At 38.0% G+C, this 21,866-nt stretch overlaps 1 protein-coding gene across 9 annotated transcripts in view; it reads left to right on the top strand.

Moving 5' to 3' along the window:
- NLGN1 (neuroligin 1) overlaps positions 1 to 21,866 on the top strand; it is a 428,954-nt gene that overhangs the window by 51,246 nt on the left and 355,842 nt on the right. The gene's annotated exons all lie outside the window — the stretch shown is intronic.

Here is a 21,866-nt window from a genome sequence, read left to right as displayed (position 1 = left end):
AGAACTGAATTGGTGACTCACTAGACGGGTTGTCTGCATCCCTTGTTACTGTTCATTATCGTTTGTATCGTGTGTGCATTTGAGCATAATCTAGTTCTTGAAATGACAGGTCATTGCTTGAATAAGTTCTTTGTTTATCTTCCTGTTTGCTTTTCTCTTTGAGCATGCTTGTCCCCATACACTGTAATAATGATAATTCCTTAAGCAGCAGTGAGTTGTAAGCAAATGCTCGAGTTCATGGGTCAACAGTGATTCGTGACTGGTTGGAGCCTGTTGCTGATCAAGGCGTATGGCAAATTAAATCTACAACCATAATTTCTGGTAGAGGTGCCATACACTTCCTATTTAATTCTTGCTGTTAAATTAGCCTTGGGTTTGGTTTTTTTTTTTTTTTTTCAGATGATAAACAGTATTTACAGAACTCTTGTTCTTTAATCCATAGGATGAGAGTCTGTAATTTTGCAATGAAAAACTGGGGTCTTCCAGGGAAATCCATTTATTGTACCCAAGTCCATGCAGTTACTAATGGCGCAGTTTGATCCCACTTCAATTTTTACTTGAAATCTCATAGTGCTTTTCAGTTGTGAGGAGCTACCAATATCCTGATTATTTGTGATGGAGAGCACCTGAAATGGGAGTAATCTGAGATTGGCAGTGGTACAATAGTCAGTGTCAGTAGTGGACTTGTGGCCTTTGTTGCTCTGTTCCAGGCTGTAGCCTCCAGATGGGTATAAAACTTCTAAAAAAGTTGCAGATGTTCTTGAGAAAAAAGAATGAATGCGTAAAGAAAAAAAGAGTTTGAAACCTGGCAGAAATAAGTTTCACTGAAAGAAACAGAAGTGTGCATAACAACATTTATCTACTTTTGGTAGTGGTTTTACGAGTTCCATGAGTGGTATGGGCTGTCAAATGCTCATTTAGTGGTTGTGGAGATGCTGGATCACCAGCCTGGCCTCAGCCAAAGACTTTCAGGTGATGAGCCCTCCTCTCTATGGAGCAGTGGGACACTCTGGGGCACCTGCCCAGTCAGACCCCTTCAGTCTGGGTATACTGCTGGCTGTGTGATCCACGCTGTGATGAGCATTCCACCTGCAAGGGCAGGAGGTGCAGAGAAACCAAGTGGGATATGTGGCCAGATTCTGTTGCTTCTATGCTCCCACAGTCCCATCACAGTCAGCAGGATGAGCTCAGTAAAGTACACTAAAGTTGTGACCATTCCATGTGGTGTTCATGTTGGTTTAGATATGCCAGAACTGATGAAAGCTGCTTTCCCAGAGATTTATGTCTACTAGAGTCAAACCCTTCCCCAGTTAAAACACTGATGAGTGCTTTCTTTCTTTTGCATGCCCAGTAACGTGTTGCAGTTCTTTTTTTTTTTTTTTTTCATTTAAGAGAAGTTGACTGAATCATTCAGTCTTGCAGAGCTCCTCATACCTGTTCTCTCAATTGCTGTCAGCAAATTTGCATGTTCCTCAGAGAATTTGGAGTGAATTACCAACTGATTGAGAAATGTGTAGAAGTGCACACAAAGCCTGGTTGTGTACATCTTGCTGAGATAGAAAACCAGATTAAAACTGCAGGCTTGCATAGGGCATGCATTTTCTCATGTTACAAGTTGGAAAACTGTGTCTCACTCATATCAAAACTTCTCAGTGCACAAGGGTAAGAGTTTGCTACTGCTGACAGCTGGAGAGATTTCTCCTGGGCTCCATGTATTGTTGGTCCAAGCTTTAAGTTCAACATCTGTCTGTGGAGGTCCATGTGGGGGGGAGGTGTAATTGCCAGAAATCTGCTGTATATCCAGTGAAGACTATAGCTTTGCATAAATAGGATTAAAGTTTCACGAGAGACCAATTTTAGTTATGGAAAAGACCAGGTTGTTGTGATACCAGATGTGAGGCTGATTTCTGCAACTTTCTAGGAAACAGCAATACCTGTGCCTGAGTCTTGGGGGCTGCAGAACTTTTTGCAAAGTCAGGAAGAAAAAAGAAATTATTTGAAGTCTTTCTAGGTTTTTAAGTATGTGTTTACCTCAAAGTATATTTCCAAAATGAAATGTTGTCCTTTTATCAATGGAAACAAGTCTCTTGACTGTGGTTTGGGGGAAGTTTTCAGATATATTTTCTCTGTGGAGGAAGGGGCTGTTCAGGTCACCTGCACAGTAGGAAGAGGAGGATGGGAAAGATGAGGGGACTGAAAGTAGGGAGAATGAAGCTAGAAAGAAGAGGTGCCAGAGAAGATGATATACTGAATTTTGTATTGATAAATTGCAAATAATTGAGCATAATAGTAGGAACGGGTCAGCTGTATTGTTACTCAGTTTACTAACTCCATATACTGTGAGAGTACCAACTTCAGATACTAAACAGAGGGGAGAAACACTGGGAAAGAAAGCATTTCTATCTGTGAATTCCAGTAAAATAATATAACCCCAACTACATTTTCCAGAGCCTTAGTAACAGAACTGCAATTAGCATAAAATTTCCAAGGACTGGGATAAATAAATACCAGATGCTCTTATTTATTTATTTAGGATTTGATCCATTTCCTACCAAGAGGAACTTTATTATTCACAGGAAGGAAAAGAGGGAGTGTGAACTGATCCTCTGAAGAGGATGGGGGACTTTCCATCCCAGTTGCCAGAAAACAGCACAGGGGTTTTCTGAATTTTGAAATATAAATTTGATGTAGAAATTTTGTTAATGTTTTGTGGAGTTATTTTCCAGCACTCCCTATGGTGGAAGTTCATCTGAAGAAAGTAGGGATTTATTTACAGGTACTTTTTTTGACTCCTGCCTTTTATCTTACTCAACAGCTATTCAGAATTGGCTTATCTGTTATTTTTGATAGAACATCACCTCTGGATGAGACATATTTGAAGTTATTAAAAAAAACCTCAACCCAAACACATAAATACAGAAAAAAATTGGACTGGTGCCAATTGAACATATTTATTGGACAATTAAAATTAAAAGCAGATGAAGTTTTACTGAAAGACACAGCCAGGTAGCAATTTATATTGCAGTAAAATGAAAATTAGATGTTACTAAGTTATAGATGAGCTGAGTTCAGAGGTTCTATTAATTGTTGTTTGTATTCCTTGCACAAGACAATGCACAAGAAGGTGATGAAAATATAAATACTTCTTGTGTTCCAAGGAATTCAGGCTTCACTCTGAGTTCTTATCACATGATTTACCACAGTTGCACTGAGTCTGAGTGTTCACAACATGGGAAAGCACCGTAAATTGTGGGCGAACTGGAAGATTGTGTGAAAGTAGAGTGGTCAGAAAGATAAATTCAGCATGCTCAGGGAAATAAACATCTGGAGACACTTCTAAAAAGAAAATCATCAAACATTTGAGAACTTTTCTCATCTTAGGTAGGCTCAGTTAAAGCATAATAATTATATATAGATACATACTTGCACTATGCTTTTTGGCAATGCAGAAACACAACAGAAATGATGTGTGGTCTGATTCAAATTTCAGTGTGAATACATGGAGATTGCAGCACTATTATTGGCCTTAATATGTACAACAAAAGATGCAGCATGAAGAAATAGCATTTCATTTAATCACACTGTGACTTTGTCAACTTTTGTGTCTTTAATGAATTAATGGTAAGTGCATGGTTAACACCACTTTTCTCTGCTATTTATTTTGCTTGTTCTCAAACAATTCCAAATATAAAAATATATATTGACTTTTAGCCTATGTTTGGCACATTATGGTCTACACAGAGACAAATACCATTTGGCAAGTGAAGGTCTTAGCACAGATTGACCAACACTGACTACAAATACCCTTTAAAGAGGCCGTTGAAGAAAAAGATTTTCTGTTGTTTTGGAACATATGCTGCTAACATTTAAGAGCAGAACAATTTTTAGAGCATGCAAACCTTACTGATTTCACTGCTCTTTGTTCACATCCATCATTTTGCACTCTTGCAGCTCTTGATGGTTTTGAATCTTGTTGCTGAGGCCAAGCTTGACTCTTAAGTTTCTGTATTTTAGTAAGTTTGCTGCGATAATGAGGAGCAAGATCACTACCCGAACATAAATTTTGTAGCATTTGGAGGCTTAATGGTGGAGAAGACTTTAAAGGGTGCCACAGCTTTCCTTTTTGACTGTTTAGCAACATTTTGCATCTCCATCATTCTTGTCCCCATTTTTCTTTGTCCTTTTTTCCCCCCTATTTTTCCTTTTTCCCCCTTTTATCCATACCCAGTTCACCAGAAGGATACAGAGGCTTTGCTTTCCCTACTTTCCACCCAGTTGCTGGGGCTGAGATGCAGCAACTGTGCTGGGTCAGATTTCTGAAGCAGCCCCATGTCTGAGGCTTCAGCTGCTGCATGTCCACAAGGAAGAAACACTCTGGAGCACTTTCATTCCTTTTCTTGGCACTGACATTAAAATTAATTCCAGCACTCAATCTATTTTGTTTTCCCATCCATAAATTGAACTACTACCCTGAGATGCTGTGAGCATTAATGAATGCTTGGAAAGCTCGCTGCAGATGGAAAAAATACAGTGCTGCCTCTTCAAATCATTATGTATAACACTGCATAGTTAAAAAGTTTGGAGATTTTGTATAAAGGCTCTGGCAGATAAAGCAAGAAAATATTAAACCTCCTATTAATAGGGGAGCAACAGGTCTGTCTTCATTTGGCATCTCTTTGTGGTTCAGACACCAGCAGTGCAAAGAATGGTCCCCTCTTGTGAGCCTGCCCCTTTGTAATGATCTTTGAAAATTAGGAGGATTTGACATGGGGAAATCATGTAGCACCCTGATGGATGCTCTTCAGCTCTTGTGAAGCAGCAGTATTTAATTCTGCTCAAGCATGCTTCTTCCAAAATAGCAAAGCATCCCTATGTATGTGGTTCTGCCCATTCATAAAATGATTGTTTCTTAAAAAAAAAAAAAAAATTATTCTAAACCCAGATTATATTTGTGAAAGAAATCAGCATTTCTGATGAATTAGAATCCAGTTAGATTTTTAAAATTCTCTGTTAATAAGTATTTAAAATTTCATTTTCTCCCTGGATATAAACATATTTCCCTGAGAATTATAACCTAGGTACAAATTTATATGTACAATTTTTTCACATTTTAAAAATAACTCTGACTAATTAGGAAAATGTAACGAAAATTGTGACACAACTTTAACCACCATAAAACTGTGATGACAACATCTGTGGCCAACTATTACACCTCTTGTCCATATTTTATGCAGGGTCAGAAATTCAGAGAAGTACTAACTGCAGTACTACAGTGGCTTAGTTTCACAGAGAGTGAAAGTTCTAGTAGAACTAAAAAATATAAATACCAAAATGTGTAATTCTAAGCACAAAAAGTTGTGCTTGGTCTTAGTGCAGGAAGCTGCTTGACGTTTGGCTGATAATATACTTGAGCTGCAGTCTCACTCTAACTCAGAAGATACTTGATGGTTCAAATATTCAAGCTGGTTCTTAATCAAAGCAGTGGGTTGTGTTTAAATGCTACCAAGTCCTGTCTTATTTTTGGTTTTAAGATGTCACGTGATGACACCATAGTGAGCAGTGTGGTGCTTTCAGAGCTGTCTCTCTGAAGACAATTTCACTGCTTACCTAAGCCTCGGTATGAAAACAAATAATTTTGCAGATTATCAAAGCCAGTCGTGCATAATGCTGAGTTTCAGTAATCAGGTCCTAAACCAAAATACAGAGAACAAGGTCTGTAAAACTTGGAGAGCCTCGTTGATTCAGCACCAGAGGGAGCTGCTTGCCCAGCTCTTGGCCATGTCAAGCTCAAAGGAAAGAATTGATAAAATAGAAAAAAAAAAAAGAAAAAAGATAACTTGTTAACTCTGCCCATGCTTGAAAAACAACATTTGAAAGTTGAAGCTGTGTTTGGTGGGCTGATCTTTCTGCCAAGTCTTACATTGTTTTTAAATGAAATAGTCCCAATTTATTACAGTCAAATTCTTATCTAGCTATTTTTCCCTAGATTGTTGTCAGAAAAATAATCTGTGGCTCATGGATAGGATATTATAAAAATAAGTTATGATTGTCAATGACAAGTGTAAGTTTGGATCTCTTTTTGCTATAATAATGTAAATACAATGTTTGCATATGTGACCCTTCCATTTGTATTCTTAGCTGGTGCAGTGTGATACCTGGCAGGAATACAGATCATGCTAATTATCCTTTGCTCAACTACCATCCCCCCTTTTTTTTCATCTTAGTAATCGCCTACTTTATATGGCATTAATGTGTATTCTCTTAGAATTCTGAGAACTGAAATTTGATACAATGACTCCGGTCCTCATTTGTAAAGTATAATTATTTAAGTATTTGTGTGCCACAGAAATTCATACATTGCAAAGTGCAGGGCTGAGCTGTGCCAGATGCTGTATTTACCCAGAGTAAAAAACCTCAGAGAGTACCCTCCCCCCAAACCACAGCCCTCGAGCTGGTGCAAAGTGTTTGTAATCTACGTGCAAGTACAAAGGAGGAGGGAAAGGCAATATTGGCCTTTAGACAAAAGATGACTTGAACATTTGCTTAACTGTGAGTTGTCCAGGGTCATGGAAGCAGCCTCTGGCAGAGAGAGAAACTGAACCTGAGCCTCTGAAGTCCGAGTCCAGCACCTTGTTCATAAGATGTTCCTTCTCTTTTCCTTAGCACCATAAAACATGACCTCTGTGCACTGAAGATGATACTTTTAAAGCTGGATTTGTAGGTTCTACTACCACTGTAGTTAAAGCTCCCTTATTTACAGGCGTGCACACACAGGCAGACACACGCACGCAAATCCTTTCCTTTGACAGGGGATTTGCTGATAAGGCAGTATAATAGCGCTAAAATCAATTCATGTGGAGCTTCAAAGTTATTAAGCTGTAGCAATTTAAGTGTATTCAATCTGTCTGCTTAAGAGATTGCCAAGGCAGGTGCCTACTCACAGAGTATGTATGTAGTGAGTAGGTGTATGTATACACATACATGCATGAATTTTTAGGATATATCTATAAACATATATATACAAATAGTTATTTCAAATTCTAAATTAGGAGGTGAGTTTAGCTGAGATGTTGTTGGAAGTGGAGCAGCTGAGAAATTTCAGTACTCATAGAGTGGTCTGGCTTTCTTTTACCTGATAAGAGAAATAAGGAAAGTCCAATTTATGAGCTGCTAGGGCCTGAGTGAGTGGACATGCTTCCCAATTTCACATTTGGACTAAATTAATAAAATTCTTCTGCAGTTCAATATTTTAGAAGGTATGCTGCCATATATAAATGGCAGATTAAATTAGTTTTCAAGTTCCTTCTTTGAGAAAATACAGAACAAAAGTTTTTCAACAATGCATTTCCCCTTTTTTACATCCTGAGATTTCTCCCTTATTACACCATTGGAAAATAAGTGCAAATGATAATTCAATTAGTTTGACTTGCAAATCAGGAATAGGGCAGCATAATGGTCTTATAATAATGCTCAGTGTGAGATCCCTTTCTGGCTGAAACAGGGTCAGGGAATGCAGGTGACAAGAGGTATTTGGGTCTCGGCAACATCGACATCTTGAACTCAGGGAATGAAGTCCTTAAGTGAACTCACATAAAAACTCACATTGGGCAGAGCAACAAACTGACCTTAGGCATCAGTTAATTCACCCAACTGGTTCCTTTTCTTTCCAAGGTCTCCTGGAAATTTGCTTGTGTGTTAGTATAACTTGAGCCATGCTCCTGGATGGTGTAGCAGCCTTAGGATCAGTAATGGAGGAACTGCAGATTTCATTACCTTTGCAATCTTGCTGAATTTCAAGAGCTAAATTTTTTCCACTTTGAAACAAAAGAAAGATGTACTCTTTGACAGTCTTTAAAAAAAAACCAACATAACCTTAAAGTTGCAAATTTTGTTGTTGAGTCTTTCAAACATACTCTTTCACTCTGTTCACAAGATCAGATCCTAAAAGCTTGTTGGAAATGAACTAAACAACCCAAAACTGTTGACAGACACTCCTTAGTGTGTTCTTAATGTGATTGATTTCATGTTTTTGGTCTTTGATTCAGTCTTTGCTTTCTTTTTTGTTTCAAAGGCCAAACACAAATAAACAATTCATTATGATTTAGCTGGTTGCCTAAAGGACATTTGGATTGGAAGTTCCAATAAAAAGCCTTCAGTTTTGTGTCAGGTCGAGTACAGTGTTCCTAAAGCACCATTTGAAACTGTCATACACATGGCACTTTCTCAAAGGCTCTTGCAAATATGTTTTCTAAGTGAGGCTATTTATCCAAGAACCTTCTCCCAGCCAAGCTTTCAAAAAGCCGGAGCTGTTGTTTGCGTCTCGGAGGAAATTATTTATTACTAACACAAAATGACTCTGCACTAATGTGCTTCCCAGTGCAGGGTGATGTATTAAAATCTGGAGGATTTTGAAAAAATCACGGTGGAATAACAGGGCAGCAGAATGGTACTTGAAATCCAATCAGTGTAATTGTAAATCGACACACCTTGGTGGAAGTGCTCGATACTGAGACAGAGCCTGGTTTCTGGGTTGTCTGGGGAAAGATCTTTAGAGAGGTTATGACTTGTTCCTTGGTGGTTCACCCTAATTTAAACAGGACTGGGAATCATCTGTTACAGCTATAGCCCACACTAGGCAGTGTGATTTAGCTTGTCTGAGGCTTAGCCCAAAGTCCACTGAAATCCACAGAAAATTTCCCATTGGTGCCAGTGGTCTTTGGATCCCTTTTCGGTAGCTCTGGCAGTGTTCCATTCCCATTAAATAATGACCTAATAATGAAAAACTCTGCATCCCTCACTGTAGCGTTTCTGTGAAGAAACTTTTTCATTGCTTCTCTTCAAAAAGATCTCGAGGACAATTATATGCTCTGTTATTCATCTAGATCTGTATGGAGTCTTCCTACCCAGAGCACAGCTGTGGAGCTCACAGCTCCTGCTCTCCAAGGGCAAGGTGCACACAAAATGGTCAGGTTTTGTACTTGTGTCCTGTGATATCAATGAGTACAGGTGACCACGTGACAGCTAAGGCATTCAGCTTAAACAAAAGGAACATTTGGATTTTGCCACGTACAGAGGTCATCAAATCAAAATTTCAGGCTAGATTTTATTTATTTATTTATTTATTTATTTATTTAAGGCTGGATGATTTTATGACCATTAATAATATTTGTAGCTCCAGTATGCAAACCAAGATAAGAATAATCACATCTCATGCTTCAGGGCATAAGCTAAGCACCTGCTGAGTTTGGCATAATTGGTTTAGTGCATTATACTTGGAAGGGAGGTTCACTTTCTCTGAAACTTAGCCACTCTCAGTGAAAGCATTTAAAAGGCTAGAGTTTCCTGATCCCCTTTGACAGCTCCTTTGTCCATACAATGATGTGTAACCAGTGCTAGTGAATATTAATATTACAACCTTATTTTTTATGTCATGATTTAAAGCTGTTGGTAAGTTATTTCAGTCTATGTGACAGTCTACATATGTATTTAAGGGTTCCTAGACGTTTTTTGCTGGTGGAAAAGATGCCAAATGATGTAATAAACAGACTTGCTGATAAATTTCTGAATAGTGTGTGCAGACACAGGCACACATGCATTAATTCATGTGTTAAATTGCAAAATAATCAATTTATCTATCTGCCCAGAGGTATCTGGACATAGATAATTGTTGTGTTACTTATGAATAACTCGGAAATGTTTACAATGCTTTGCAGGCCTTAAATTAGACAAGTAATAAGTTATAATAACTATTTGATTAACTCCTTGGCAGTAGATGTTGGATTTACCTGACATGGACCCTGTTTCTGGCACTGGATTCACCAGAAACCACCTGCTTGAAAGGATTAATTCTGTAATTGAATCTCTGCTGATGTTAGGGAATGTGCTTTGTTTTTCTGGCATGTGGGTATGGAGCAGGGAAGCGTAAACACTTTCCCCTTCCAATCCCCTCAATGGAAGCAAACCATGTCTGCAGCCTGTGCACTCTAGTGAACAAAGACCAAGTTAAGACTGGTGTCTTGTTAAAGAATAAAATAGAGTCTCATGCCCTTTAGCAAAATCAAATATAAAACAACAGGCAACAAGATACCCTAACCAGAGTTCTCTAATATGCTCAAAAAACCCCTAACTGATAAGATTCAATTCCATTGATTTTTGAGTAATTTCTGTTGAACTCTATTTGTTTTTTATTGTTAAATTAGATTTGGGGTTTCCCAGGCAGTGCAATATGTTCTTTGGAGGCTGTTTGCCCTGCAGCTCCACCAGTACATTGGATGACAAAGTTTTACTGGGTTGCTTTATGCTCTAACACTTTGATAGGCAGCAGCCTTGGCTGCTGCTAACACTTCACTTTAGCTGGACTTTCTCTTTCAGGAATTTATAAGCACCACCCAAGTTTTTATCACTACAAATGAATTTCAACTAAAAATAGGGTGCTGCTTTTCCTCCCAGGTTTCAGGATTAAGTGTGACTAAAATTTAATGTAGCTCTCTAGTTTATCCTAGAGATCAAGAGAGAGGCAACAAACAATACAGGAGTTCTGAGCCTTCTGAAAGCCTGATGCAAGACATCTTCCTTGAAAGCCTCAGGCAGCCCTGTATATATACATATGTGCATTTACAGAAGAGGATTTTTTTAAGCTGGGGAACAGAAAGACACGATATTGTGTTGGGATTTCCCACTGTCCTTGCAGGGCTATAGGGTCAGGGGCTAGTGGTAAATCTGGAACCCCTTTAGTACCTCAGCTGGACCTGCAGTAAATCGATACCTGTCACTGGAGGGAGGTTTGAGCTCAAAAAACACAGGAGTAAGGTTAAAACTCATACTGCAGTTTTTATTCCTTTTGCATACCAGTCAAGATGTTGGCTGATACAGGAATAAGAAAGGCAATATTATTCTCTTAAGAAAGCAACAACAAAAGCACAAGCAAGTTCATGATCTGTGTGAAGTCCTCATATGCAGGCCTGCAAGAAAACCTGCTGAAATGTATGCAGCAGGATTTTTTTTTTCCAGATGAGCACTTTTAATGTAACATTTTCATAATTTTCACACAGTGGTAATCATTTTATTGCTTTTCTTTATCTGTACCTATTACTGTCATAGAGTAGCTGCTCAGTTCTGATAACTCAGTGGAAATGCATTCCAAGTGTAACTCAAGATTTGCAGAATTTCATAAAATTCTCTGAATTTCCACTTCAAAGTACACTGGAACTGTTTACTATGGCTCCTAATAGACATTTTTACATTGAGTATTTTGATCTGAAAGCAGTTATTTCATTTCCTGGTGATTTATGTTTCTTTTCTGAAAGAAATTAGGGTTTTCAAAGTTATCAGTCCATAATTAAGATTTTACAATTAGCTGGCCCATCACTGTAGTAGCAAAATATTGGCCTGTAGGGTTACAGAGAACAGCACTGGACGAAATAATCAGCCTTGCAGAGCCAGACCCAACTGCACAGGCAAGATTTTGCTCAGAATTTCAATATGAGAAGTTGTTGCACATAAATAACTCTTGAAAGGGAAACCAATCCAGCCAGAAATGCGTTTATTTGTAGGCATGCTTGCCTCTGGTTCTTATCCAAATTTTGTCTTTTTAAGCCAATCAATCAGGACCTTTAGTTTCAAGACCGAGGCTTGGTTTTTACCCTCTAAAGGTGCAGCAGTCACACAAAAAGGTATGTGAAATGTGTGGAAGTGATAAACACCATTCCCACTGGTAACCATTGATATATTCAGGCCTGTCTTGTGTTGAAATGAGTTCATTGTGTACATCTTTAGAAGTCAAACACTTTAAAAGTAAAGCCTAAATTATAAAAATAAGCTGCTACTAGAGTCTGCAGCAGGCTGTTAATGATTGTAATAGTAGAGTTTCTTTCCAATAAACCTCAGAATAAAGCGTTTTCTTGAGCTGGCTGTTCTCAGAACATCTTTTTCTAAAGCCTTTTAGTCTCTGCTCAGGAGCTCTCTGTTGCCTTAGAGATACTCTTCTATATTGTGTGCATGAAATAAACCCAACAGAACTGCCCAGGGATTCTGCTCAGTCAGTAAAATAACACTCAGGTCCCACCACAAATGGCTCCAGCCAGGCTGGTTTTGACAGGCTACATTTTAGATAAATGGAAGCATTTATTGTATACTTTGAAGAAATTAAGGAATTAAGTATTTATTGTGATCCAGAGGTGAAATGATGGAGATTTCTGGTCTACAGATTTTTCATATTTTTTTTCCCCCAGGTTATGTTTGCTTTGATTGGGTGGTAGAAGTTATTTTGTATTTTTCTGTATTTTGTTACCTTGGATATAAAGTTTTCATAGTTTCATGCAGTCATAGAAATCTCTAAAGAATAAAGACATAAATCTCTATTCGATACTGCCATGATGAGGGAAATAATTTGTCATTTTCCTTAATTTAGTTTGTTTCCACTAGAACTGCTTTTAAGGAAAAAAAAAAAAACAACCAAAAAACAAACCAGCCCTGTAATTTGTGAATAAAACCCTTCCACATTCTCTATCTGTGCAGCTTCAGTGATTCTAATGGCATTGCACAAACACACACAAAAGCCAAAAGCTGTCGTGCTTATTTTAGCACTGCTTTGGTACTTTTCAGACTATCAGACATGATTGTGTATCTTTATTGTCATGGTTTGAGGACTGAAGCTCACATTAATTTCCACCTTTCACCCTGAAAATCTGAAAGTGCTCTGCAGCAGGGCACAGATATTCTCACATTCACATTTTTGAGGTGTAAAAACTAAGATGCAGAGAGACACGGAAGCTGCTGAAAGTCCCAGAGAGGATATTACCTAGTGTCCCAAAGAACATATCTACCTGCAGGGATGCATTAAATATGGCATTAACTCCTCAACCTACACTGACTTCACTGCGAGTTAGCTTCAGTCCAAACTTTGCCTTTTCAATAAATTAGAAGTGAAGCTGGGAAAAATACATGCTGAAGGTTTTGACTTTGGCAGGAAAGCCTTGCATTTGTACAGAGTTCCTCTGTAAAGTATGAGCAGCTGAAATTTGATAGAAAGAGAAATAGAAATATTCTTTGCTCCTTGAAGATTTTTCTTTAGGGTTCTCCCAAGAGACAATGATTTGTGTAAGGTTTCTACAACTATATTACTAATAATTTAAGTATTTCAAACATTTATGAAAAATCTTCTATTGATCAAATATGGAAGAAAGCTTTTTTTTTAACCAGCTATGGAAAAGGTGTTAAGCCTTCCAATGAAATTGCAATAGGGCCTGATTCTGCAAGATGTCAAGTATCCTCAATCCTTGTATTTTCAGTAAATATAAAGATTTTTACTATTTTATGGAAGACTCTGTTTTGTTTTTAGGGAACTATTGCTGGTGTCTATAGGATTCATTACTTATAAATACATAAGGACTGTCTATATAGGCACGTGATTCAGTGGAAGCACAACTCCTTTCACACATAATTAGTCAAGTTGTAGTCCAGGTTGGATAAGTGCTACAGAAGAGTCTAAATATTGAACAGCCAAAGCCAATCTGATTCTAATGCAAGCAGCTGCTGTAGCTCTTCCAGGAGGAATCTGCTCTTTGTTTCTCTACAGTCTTGCATGTTTTTCTGGCTCTTTTATCCTTTTGAGTAAACAGAGTATACGAGAATCTGATTCTCCAAGTGCACATGTATAATTTAATTTTTACATGAAATTTCACTCCTCCTAGCTCAACGTTAAATGTATGCATGTAGGCAGAATCAAAGCTTTGGATTACACTCAGAAGGTGTAAGTAGGAGTTGGGCTCTGGAATGAGTTTTAATCTACCCCTTTTATTTGACCTCACATTTATTTTGATGCACAGAGATATTTTACACTTTTATTACAGGCTTGTATTGCAAATATCCAGCTGTTCCATTATTTCTGACTGGCTTTATTACAGAAACTGCAGAGAATCCGTTGTTGTAGGTGCACCTCTGTGCTGCTATTTAAATAAATAATTAGAAACTGGAATAAAAATGGAGACATATAAATATCCAAGCTTCTATCCCCCATACACACACTACATACGTTCTTTGTTGATTTCTGAGGGGAATTAGGCCTCTAACTCTTTCCACACTCCAATATGGAACTAACTAACAGGGTTTTATTCAGTGTACAATGCTTCCCAAAGCAGCCCATTAACTTGAATGCAGGTTGCAATGGAGTTTCTTATCCTAGATAATTGGTAATAGCTATTAAAAATGTGGTTGGGCCTAGGAAACACTCTTCCAAAGATAAAACCACAAAAATCTGTCTCTCTCATCATGTGGAGCTCACCCTCTTGGTGTGATCCTACAAGCCAACTCAGTTGACCCACCAACTGTTCCTCTGCTTCAAAGGGAATTACCAGGCTGATACATCTGTGCTAGTAACCTGTACAGATATGAACTTTGTCCCTACAGAGATGTGATTTTAATCTATCATTGAGAAGGTATTTGTAGCCAGCTTTTTGTGCAGTAGATTATTGATGGTGCCTCTTCCTTTATGCTTGGGATGTCAAGTAAGTCAGGCAAACTCGACAGAATTTCAATGGACTGGCTCAGACTTCTCTGAGATGGCAAATAAACTGCACAGTGGGTTGTGTTTTCATATATTTTGCAAATGTTTCAGAGGAAAAATAGATCACAGATACTGAGACAAGTATATGATTCAGTCTGAAACATGGACACACTTCCAAAACTGCAATAAAGAGCTGTCCTTTTTATTTGGAGATGTCAGGCTCCTGGAAATGTGAGCTGTGGTGGTCTGACATCAGTTACATTATGGCTGCTTCCAGATTCCTCATATTTGGGTAGTATGATTGAAGCTTTAACACAGCATGCTCTGTTCAAATGACAGTACTTTGGGCAGAGTATGACAGATTTTAGCAAACAGATTAAAGGAAAGTTGAAGTGACTTTCTGCTCTTCTTGATTATCTTTGTGTGTGTGGTCTCATCCTGTCGCAACATGCACGGGAATATGTTGCATATCATAATCTCTGGTGCAAAAATGAAAAGCGTGAAAATGAGTGAAGATGGTTCTTTTCATCACATGGAAATTGCTGAAAGATACTCTGTTGGTGATGGTCTAATCACTTTGTACTCTGCCTTATCAGTAGTGTTGAGCAGGGATGTAAATTGTGGTTCAGTTTAAACAGCATTAATTTCTCAAGCTGACTGAGAAAAGCCATCCTGTGTGCCTGGCTTGGAAAACTAAACTTCCCAATAAACTTCTTATTTTGCATGTGGGATCAGAAGTGCATTTAAACATAAGAAATTCAGTTACTTAACATATTCTTCTGAGTCGGGGTGGTAAAAGTGCTCGATATTTCAGGTAGAATTGGTGGGAAACTTGCACTCAGGGCTGGCTGTAGAGGCACCATGTGTATCTTCTGGCACTGCAGGTTTTATTTTTCTTACCCATGCAATAAAAAGAGCTTTTCATAGCTTCTGGTGCAGTGTTTGTTGGAGACCTACTGCAGGGGTCCACCATACGAGGATAAATTAAGGCTGATGTATCTACTGTATTCTTCCTTGGAAGGTTTTGTTCTATAGGAGCATTCTGATTTTCATATTTTGTCACCCAGGAATTGAAAACCCCAAGAAAACTTGCTCTTTTAGTCATTGTGTTACCAGGGAGTTGCAGGTGATCCTGTTGTCCTTGCAGTGATGTCCAAGACGTCCTCACCACGCTGGTTGGTGTGATAAAGAGCCCACTGTGAGGGTTATGTCTCATGTGCAGATACAACACAGATGTCATCCCATTGCTGTTTATAATCAAGAGTAGGACAGTGGAACTTAATATCAGTTCAAAACCCCATCATCTGTGTGCAATGCCAAGACTGCAAACAGAGAAGCCAACCACTTACCAGTAGTGGTTGGAACACGGATATCACTGTAGAGGAAAATGGTCAGGCACAAACCAGATCATTTCCTCATAACCCCAAGTACTTATTAATGTTAATGCTATCATTCATTATTTACCTTTTCTGTATTTAATCTCTGGCCTAAAGTGCTTTCTAATCAGGAAGCAGTTTTTACCCATCTAATCCCAGCTGGTATTTCAGAATCTACTTATACTCAGTTTATAATATTTAGGTAATATTTTTGTTCATTAGCAGGGTAATTCTACACCTGTATTATAATTGCTAATAGCCAATTAAAGCAGATTAGGATTTTTCAACTTGAAAGATATTAAAAGAACTCCTTAGTAGGAAGATTAGAAACATTTTATCATTTCAGTCAACACTTAATTTGCCTCACTACCCGATCATATTAATTTTGAGGAATTCCATTGCTCAAAAAAAAACCCTAAAAGAAAAAAGTGAAGTTCAGCAGGTTTGATACTCCAAATGATACTCAATAAAGGATTGCAGGCTGCATATACTTTTGATAGCTCTGTTTTAGGTTTTGTTCTTTAACTGGAACAAATGTTTTTTGGTAGTCCTGTGAAGAGGTTTGTGGTATGATGGATAATGCGTTGTGAATAATTAGACAATGTGAGGCTGTAAATCTCAACCAGAACAATGCATCTCTCCCATTAGTTGTTTCTCCTGCAAAGGGCAGTGCACAATGATGGAGCAGAGCCATTCATTTTAGATACATTCCATTTGCAAGTAATCTTTCATGTGAAAGGAAAACAAGATGTATGATAGTTTACATGTCAATTAAACCATGCTAGGAATGAAAGAGCAGTTTCAGAAGCCGGAAAACAAAGTTTTTCAGATGGAGAATTAGCTCTTGGCTAGAGACTAATACCTGTGCAAAAATCAGCAGTGGCCTCATTATGAGCCTACCTTCCTTGGATTCTGGCATTCAACAATGAAAATGAACGGGAAGGACTTGTCTTGTAATTAGTGTGGGTTGGGACATCTGAACTGTCCCAGCAAGAGCATCTGAACTTTCCCAGTGCAGTGAAAGAAAACTTCAAAGAAGTCATTATTCTTTCAGTTCAGTTGGCGGATTGGCTGATTGGGTTGGGGTTTTTTAAAGGATTAGCTCCCTGCTGTGGCAAATAAGTATTGAAATGCTGGAAATGCTGATTTTCAGAAAGACTGTTCAGAATGAAAGCTGCTTTTCCTTTCTATTAATCTTATTCCCATGTGTCACTAGAATGTAGAAGGTGGGGAAAACGGGGAGGAATCTGCATTATGATGGGAGTGCACTTTGACCTGCTTGTGATATCATCCCCTTTGTTGGACTGTGGAGTTTTTCATGCTGGAATGTCAATCAGCTGTCTCAAATTCACGGGTCTTTAAAATAATTGAAGTGGATGAAAATGCACCAATTAGGACGATGTTCTGGAATGGAAGGATATATTCACAAGTAGAAAGTTCTTTACTTTTAGCTGCTGTGTCAAGTCTCTTTAAAGACACTATTCTCTGCTTCTTGTCCAAAGAAATAATTTTCTATAAGCTTCTCCAGGTTTTTGCCTTTAGCCACAAGGACAGGCATGCTGCGTTTTCCAGTGCTGGTAGCATGCCAATAAACTAATAACACAGTGTTCTTAATGAGGTGGCAGTTTTCCTACCTCTGAAAATTAAGAATGTCAGTCTGCAGCAATTTGGCATGAGGTAGCTCAGCTCATATCACTCTCTTCCAGTAGCAGCAAGAACAAAGTGTGGTTATTATCCATAAGCCCGGATCGAACTCTAAGTTCTATATGTAATATATCTCTAGCTCATCCCCTAATCAGCAGTTAACCTAGAGAGGTGAGAGAGGCCTTCCCATAAGTATTTCTGCCCAATATCACACAACTGGCAGACAGGAATGGGAAGGACTAGACAAGAAAAAAAAAGTTAATCACCTCCCCGCCGCAGCTTGTAGATATTTGAATAATATGTATATTATTGTGTAAGCAAGAGGAATGGGATCAACTTATAAATGCTGAAAAAATAAAACAACCTTTACTTAGAAGAATTACTTGCACTTCTAAACTAATAAGGCTCAGAAATAGCAGGATGCTGCAAGATGCAGTGTAACAGTGCCAATAATTTTATGTGGATCAAGCATGCTCTCTCTGACAAAACACCCCTTGGGTAAGGACAGCAAATGCTGTGGCAAGTGAAAAGAAAATACTTGTTATTTTAAAAAATGCATGTGGTCAGAGAAGTGACTGCAAGAAATGACAGCAGATCTATGTCCTGTGTATTTTCAGTCTTTCTGCTGACTCTTGTGGAAAAATAACTATGTGCTATTCTTCACACCAGTTAGCATTGCAGAGCCATCACAGCTCTGGGAAGGGATGAGCTGATTTCTGACCTGGCTGTATTAATTAAGTCCCAAATGTAGATGCTTTATTGTAGATGATGACGCATGGACCATAAACAGCTCAACTTGTTGTTCAGATCTCGGGCAGACTTTCAGTGGTAGAAACGAGAAAACTTTGTTAAGCCAACTAAATCTCATCAGGAGTCACAGCGATGAGCATTGAACTCACTGACACCACTTACAGACTCATTTTTTCATCATATAATTGCATTTTAACAGAAATTTCTTTTGGTCCTTGTCCTTGAAGTCCTCCTTGTTCATCTACAAATCAGATGCTCTTTGGTCCGTGGGTAGACCAGCTCAGCACAAAGAAGACATGAAGACTTCTGCAACCAGTTCCTTTCTAACCTACCATGACGTACAAATCGTACTTAGGTATTAATAGAAAGGCAGAGAAACTTCCCATTCAGTAACTATATCTATCTTTTTCCTTGTGTATTTGTCTTTTCTTTCTTCTTCCCAAGCTTATGCCTCTTTTTTTCTTTTCCTGGCTTTGTAAAGTGGACAACAAGTTTTAAGCTTGTGTGACTGTTTCTGAGGACACTAGGCAATTACTGTGTGATTAAAAAAGGTGCATTTTTTAATGTCATTAAAAATATGCACTTACAGTTTTCCCCACTGATAATGCTTAACTGTCCTGTCCTGCTAAGGGTGTCTTTAATTTTAGCAGATGGCACTTTTTTTTCATCATTGAAATCATAAACCTTTATGTAATTTGCTTACGTGTAATTCGTATTTATTTCCTCGCAGGTTCTTAATTTTTGGAATGTAATAGTTCTCAGTGGATTCTGCCATGCAGCTCTACACTGTGCCAAATATTCAGCATTGATTTTCATATTGACTTATATCAATTGTGCCATTAGTGCAAAATGGATAGGAAAACACACTGAATATATCATTCTGAATGTTTTCATTCTTCAATCTGATATTAATAATTCAGAATGTATTTAAGAGACAATATGCATTTAAATCTCTGCCAGGCATTGAAAATATATTTACCACAGGCCATTTTGACTATGTTGGTTATGTGTTGGCTTATTCACTGCAATTTTTCCTTACTATTTCTCTGCCATGTGTATTCCTTCCTTCTATCCCATCCAAACAACTGCTACAAAAGTCTGTCCTCCTCAACCCTATGACTCATCAAACAAAATCACTTGAGGTCCCAGCTGATTTTCTTGTATAATCTCAAATGATTCCCACTCTCTTGTTCTACCAAATACCTTCTGCTCTAGGGAAAAAAAAGCCATGCTCTTTGCAGCAAACTTTTTCTACATTGATGCAGCAAGTCTCCAAGAGTTTGCAGCCATCCTATGAGGCAGATGGGAAATTTTGTGATAATTTCAGTTACATTTAAGATGGCAGTTTTGGATGAATTCAATATGAAGATGAAATTCTGACTGAAATAGTAATTCTCTGTTTTTATTTTCAGTTTATCTTGGATTGTGTTTTCACTAGCTTTGTGTTTACAGCTCAGCTGTGTACACTGCACTCTATGTTTTCCTGCCTGCCTACCCTACTTCTTGATGATAAGAAACAGTTTTCAAATGTATATTTAATTGCTTAAATGCAAGATGAACCTTACCCTAAACTCCACCCCCGTGGAGAAAACTTTTCCAGGTTATCTCCCCTTACTGTTATTTTTCTCTGGTTCAACTGTGGGTGGCTTTTGTCATTCCTCTGCTCTGCTTGTTGTACATAGTTCTATGCTCATCCCTCTCCTGCCATTTCCATGTTTTTACTCAAAATGTAGTAGTGCCAGAAATCTTTCCTTCTCAGCTGAGTGTGCCAGTAATCACTCCTCGTTCAACATGTTCTGACTGTCATTCTGTGTTTTCTCTCATGTTGTTTCTTCTTGTCTCCTTCTGCATTCAGACATTTTGTGACAGCAGGTTATATTATTCCATATTGGTAAAACACTATGTGAATATATAAACTTATATACACGATTTTCAAGAATCATGCAGAGATGAAGTGATATTTTAAAATTCTTTGGGATTGATTTCAGTTTGGCATGTGTTGACTTGTGCTGAAATTGCAAAGGTTTTTTTTTTAAGTTGGTTGATACTTGGGTTGTTCAGATGGTGAATATCCAACAAGGAGCAGTACAAGACAAAGTGAAGCTGAGTTTTGGGACAGAGAGGTGTGAAAATAATCAGCTGTATAAATGACTCAAGAAAATGATATTATGCCAGTTGATTTTGGTTTATTTGTGAGGTTATGGCTCTACATGAACAATTTACTTTGTCTGCTTTTGCTGTTAAGCATATCTTTGATATTGATTTCAGAGGTGCTTTGTCTGTATCCTTTTTACCTTACTGGTATTACAATATTTTCCTTTTCATGGTGGATAACTTTTAAGCTAGCAAGTGTGCTGAAGTTAAGTGGACATTGTCATATTTCTGTACAATTTCTTTGTACTTTTTTCCTCACAGAAGATTTCAAGGAAAGCTTTCAAGCCTTTTTATGACTAATCCTTTGTCTATTTATCATGCATTTTCCCACCTGCTTTTCTGATGGGACTTTGTGTCAATAGGTTTTTGTTACCTTCCATGCTTGTGCCCCAAATTCACAGATAATAATGGTTCTGTTTTGGGAGCTGGGCATGATACTATTGCTACAGAAAAAAAGGGGTTGGCAAATCTCTTCTCTGTTCTGTATCCATGACCACTACTATCCTATTATGGGGGTTTTTACCCCAGCACTGTCTTTAGAAGATCAACATGCATCTGCATGGTTAAATCCATGGATTAGCCAGTCTTATAATCACTCAGTAGTACCATTTCCTTCTTTTTGGATGTAGCTACAAGAGCAGAACCAGGCAAACTCTGCCAGGCTGAACCTTCACAAAAGTTAATGCACTGTGTTAAGGTGTGAGAGGTGCAGGCCTACAAAATTCTTAGATACAGTCTTGAAATCTACAGAAGTGAGGATATCAGCTATTCCTGAGGTGCTTATCCTGTCTCAAGATCATACCTTTGGAACAGCTTTCAAAAGATAAATTCAGCCAACTGGTTTGGTTTTAATGCCTCAAGTTTTCATCATTTTACCTTGAATTAGTTGAAACACAGTCCCAGTTGCTTCTGAATGTAGTCCTCTGAGAATAAAAATCAAGTAGAAATTGCTTATTAGTCACATTAAAATACCTTACGTCTGAGCTGAATGTCTCCAGTTCTGCTCCAATTTTTTCTTGATAGTAGATTATTGAAGTGCTAATTTTCAGGTAACTTTCATAAATAAGGCAGTTGATAATCAAGTTATATTTTCTGTGTGTAAATTGTAGTGTTTATATTTATGTGTTGTGTCATTGTCTGATTTATGACTAAAACAACTTTCCATCATGCATGCATTTCCTGACAGGTTTTGTTTCCTGATCTGCAGTCTCACATAGCACAGTGTACAGCCAGAGTATCTACTTTTTTTTTTTTTTTTGACAGGGTAATACAGGACATTTTCTAACTTACCTGCAGAAAATCTCAGAGATCTGACAAGATAATAGCTTTTACCTGTTTCCTGTGCCTTTTCCTCTTTAGTTATTCAGTCTCTTATCTGGTGCTGTGAGCTCCTTAGCTAAGTGCTACTTGATTGTTTAATAACTAAGGTGCTTTTCATA

This window comes from Aphelocoma coerulescens, chromosome 9 (assembly GCF_041296385.1).
Source record: "Aphelocoma coerulescens isolate FSJ_1873_10779 chromosome 9, UR_Acoe_1.0, whole genome shotgun sequence".
Lineage (NCBI taxonomy): Eukaryota > Metazoa > Chordata > Aves > Passeriformes > Corvidae > Aphelocoma > Aphelocoma coerulescens.
The sequence above is the reverse complement of the archived record's forward strand: the minus strand, read 5'-3'. Positions and strand labels throughout refer to the sequence as shown.